We start from the raw sequence: 4,434 nt of genomic DNA on the forward strand, positions 1-4,434 counted from the left end.
TGGCCTGAAATTCTATAGTTTTCAGAAAATAAATTAGAAATTAATAAAAAGAAAATTTGAAAGGCCTTCAGCATCCTTCATGATCCTGATTAAAAGGCTAGTCACAGTTTTCCTTTATTTTCTTAAAAAATAAAAATATATCATGCACTATAATTTCTGCTATTAGAGCTATGACCAAAAAAAACCCTGATCAATTTCCAATTTGTTTCAAATTTACTATTGAAGGACATTCTAATTTTAAAAATCTATTTGGTTCCTATCGATAAATTTTTGCAATAAACCGTTTAATTTTAGCTAGATCCTTTAAAGTCTTAATTTTTAATGACAAAACTTTATATAAGATCCATGTTTGGATCCAAGAAATTTTATATAGAGTATACTCAGCCTATTATTATAGATTATATTCGTTAAGTATTCCACACAAAGTGTGGAAAAGCATTTCACAGAGGAGTGTTGGAGCAAAACCGAATAAATCCACCAAACATGATTTTGAGAAAAACCCGAATTTTTAATAACGCAAAAAGTATTATCTTTTTCTTTTTTTTTGGTAAAACATATTATTGGAGACGTCGTTAATAATACATTCTACTTAAATACAATTTTGAAAAATTATTATTTTTTGAAATATAACAAAACCAATAATGGATTTATTCGGTTTTGCTCAAAAGTATTGGATTTATTTGATTTTATCCAAAATTTTATTACCAAGCACCAATAAAAACATTGTTTTAAACAAGAGAGCTTTATTTCTTAAAATATTTAATCCAATATATTAAGAAAAAATAAAAATAACAAAAAAAATTCTTTATACAACACAGTCATTAACTAAAACCTAAATATGGAGTGCGTATTCTTCCTCCAAGCAGTCGCAATCATCGCTAATATTATCCTCTTGAAATTTTCTCATTATTTTCACCTTCGTCTTTACACAGCAGTTTTTTGTACCATTCAAATTTTTCTTCACTTGCCCACTCTTTTCCAAATTGTTTTTCCATCAGTTGTTTTACACTCTGAATTTTTTTTTTTGAGGAATGGTATTGCGCAGCGGGACCTCTGACAACGAAAAGTTCTTTAAATTCTCTCCTCTTTTATAGAGATATTTTTTAACTTCTGATTGGGCTTCGAATCCGTAGTGTTGGAAGCATGCGATTGAAATCTTGATTTCTCCGTTTTTTTTAATGTGATTTTTTTGTAAACGAATTCGTTTTAAATTCGATATTCCTGCAATTTTATTAAGATAATCTTGTAATTCCTTGATATTGAAAATTTTCCACTCTGATCCTAAGACCTTAACATTTCCAACTTCAGAATAGTATCCAACATATTCTTCTTTAGAACCAATGGACAATTTTCTAAATATTTTTTCCATGCGTCACAGGGTAGGTAATGAAAATTTCAATAATATTATCAGCAGAGTACTGTAACAGCCAAAACTTTAACATATGAATGATGTGGGAATTTTTGTTTTGGCCCCCACATCCGTCGCAAAACAATCTTATCTTGTTAGTTATGCCAGTCAGGTCCAAAGCTCTTAGGTAGTCCAACAACGCAGATCCGATTTCGGTAGTACCTCTCCCATCTTCCGATCCTTTGATCTTCCGTCCATATACAATAAAAAGTAGGATTTTTTGAGTTCATGGAAACACAGCAGAATAAATACATACTTATTTGGTGTGAATAAAATACATCAGAAATAGGAGTGCGCGGTAGCGGCTGCACCTGTTGTAAATCAAAGCAAAATGTTAAAGAATTTTCTGGCTCTTCTTTACAATGGGTATAAAAAGCTTGGCTTCTTTTCTTGTGAACTCTATATTCAGTCATATACTCTACTTTTTTCTGTGGGTTTCTCCGATTTAATGCGATATTTTAGACGCGTGGACTGAGAACAGGTATCTGAAGCTGGAGATGAAAATCCAATGTTAAATTTTGTAACAAAAATCTTTCTAAATATTGCGTAGCTAACTTTACACTGATTTGCAGCCTGTTCATTATAAATTTTGCGTAATTTTTTAACACTGAGATTGGCCGGTAAATAAATCCTTCTAGATTTGCTTCGATTATAATGACTTTCAGTAGCTCTTAATTTTCCGATAAACTCTTGAACTTTATCGCGTTTGGATAAACTTTTTTTTGAAACATGATCCCCACCACGACGTTCTTTGGGAATATCTCCTGAATCGACAGTCTTACAAATGGTAAACAATCTGTGATTTTTCACTGCTAGTGCAGCCATGAAGAAACTCCTACAAACCCTAACTATTTCTGTTGATCGATTTTTCTTAATTTTCATAAAGAAATTCGCCGCTCTTGCTCTTTGTCAAGGATTTTCTTTTACAGATCTCTTCCTTACGGTAACACTAATCATATGACCAAGTTTTATATATTGTACGTTTTTATCTGGAACTTCATACAGCTTCCTTCTAGTCACTTTAATATCAGATATTTTTACTTATTCGCATTGATAAGTTTTGTTATTATGTGAGCAGGGTCGCTTAAAACCATTTAAGTCTGGATCTGGATCCTGGTATATCAGCCTAGAAACTATCTTTAGAAAAAAAAACAATAAAGAAATCATAAAAAATCTAGCGCATCCCCACGATTATTTTATTTTTTTAAATTAAATTTTAAAACAGAAAGAAAACAATTTTATTTGCTTGGTTACACAAGGGTTAAAATGACACGCCACACGTTCTTGAATTAAACAAATTACCCCCTTCTTTCATATCCTAAGTAACACCTTTAAAAAGTAAATCTTATCTTCCAGGTTTTCCTTCTCTGCTTTTTCTCAACCTTTTTTCTTATTCGGCTACCTTCATTGACATCACATACGGCTACTGTTTCACCTATTATATCTTCATACATATTATTCTCCTCTCGGTATCGGCCAAATCAAAACAACACGTGCTTATATAACAGCAAAAACAATCGAATATCCCGCGAAAATTACGGGAAACTGCGGCAAACGGCGCGCCGGGACAATACTAATCAGATGAGCACTACTGACTACTGCTAAAACTATACTGTTTTATCCCGTTAACATACAAAATATGCCGCCAACAGCGGTAAAAGGTCATTACCTTTTTTTATTCTAAGTTATACAACTCTGGTGTAAGTTATACAACCCATCTCTTATTACGTTAATTAAATTTTCTGGATTTATTCGGTTTTGCTCCAACACTCCTCTATTATACTACTACTACAAGAAAGTACAATTTATTGATTTCACTCGATTAATGTGCGGTGATTATGGCTTAACCTCCAATACCAGAAAATTTTTTAAAATTACGAAGTCTATTTAAAGAACTACAGGAACTACAGGAAAGGAATCTATTATTAATGAAAAATACTGCCGTGCTAAAAAGAAAAAAAAAATGTTTTTACAGGAACATAAGGCGACAAAAAACATAAACATTAACCAAGCTAAAAAAAACCTCAACAAAATAATGCATCGATTAATACTTCTTACATAGGAAACTCCCATAAGAGCCAATAGAAAACTGAGTGTCGATTGATTGTTGCCCCCTCTTAATGTCGAGGAGTTGTACTAACCGGAAGTAAAAATCGGTTTGTGACGTCATAAAAGTGGGTAATTTAAAATTTGATTATAGCGCCAAATTTGAATTTCGCTCTTTTATACCGTGAGCTTAAAATTAATGGAAAATGTGTGGTTCTTTCGGAAATTATAACATGTATACTGAACAATTGTTAAATTAAGATCATTTTTGTCTCCATATCACATAAATCCCTCAATTTGCCCTTATTCGCGTACTAGAATTTTTATAATAAAGACCCATACATTTCTTATTAGATATTTTGTATTGTTTATTGCTAATAAAGCTTTCCTATTGTTAATATAGATAATATTCAGAAGGTACAAGATACTTGTTTACATCTTATTTCTCAGACTTTATCTGGGTTGAACTCTTTGAGTGTCGTGAAACGTGGATATTTTTATTTAGAAATTGTTTTATTTAAGGTCTTTTAAAAACTCCTCTTCTTCCTTAAGTCTTAGAAACAAATGTGTCACTGCTGTAAACATTCGTTCTCGAGGCTTACGTTTTTCAGACATAAGAGATTGATAATAAAACAAAATTTAAGTCCATTTTTAAAACATACTTATTTTTATCATTATTAGTTTCTACTGTTCAGTTAATTGGGTTATTTGGAAGTTAAATAGTGCAAAGTTCCATCATATAAGTTGAATGCCAAAACACAAAAAATCCTTACGTGCTATTTTTTAGAACAGGATGATTTTATTTTTTTTTGTTTTTTATATATTAATATTTTATTTTAAAGATACTATATTTAATAATAATATAACTATATTAAGAAACATTAATATAGTCCATACTTAATTTTAAATAATACTTAAGCTATTCAATTATTGTTAAAGTAAAATATGTATATTCGTTATTATTTTATATTTTTGTATAA

Source organism: Anthonomus grandis, chromosome 8 (assembly GCF_022605725.1).
Source record: "Anthonomus grandis grandis chromosome 8, icAntGran1.3, whole genome shotgun sequence".
Classification (NCBI taxonomy): Eukaryota; Metazoa; Arthropoda; class Insecta; order Coleoptera; family Curculionidae; genus Anthonomus; species Anthonomus grandis.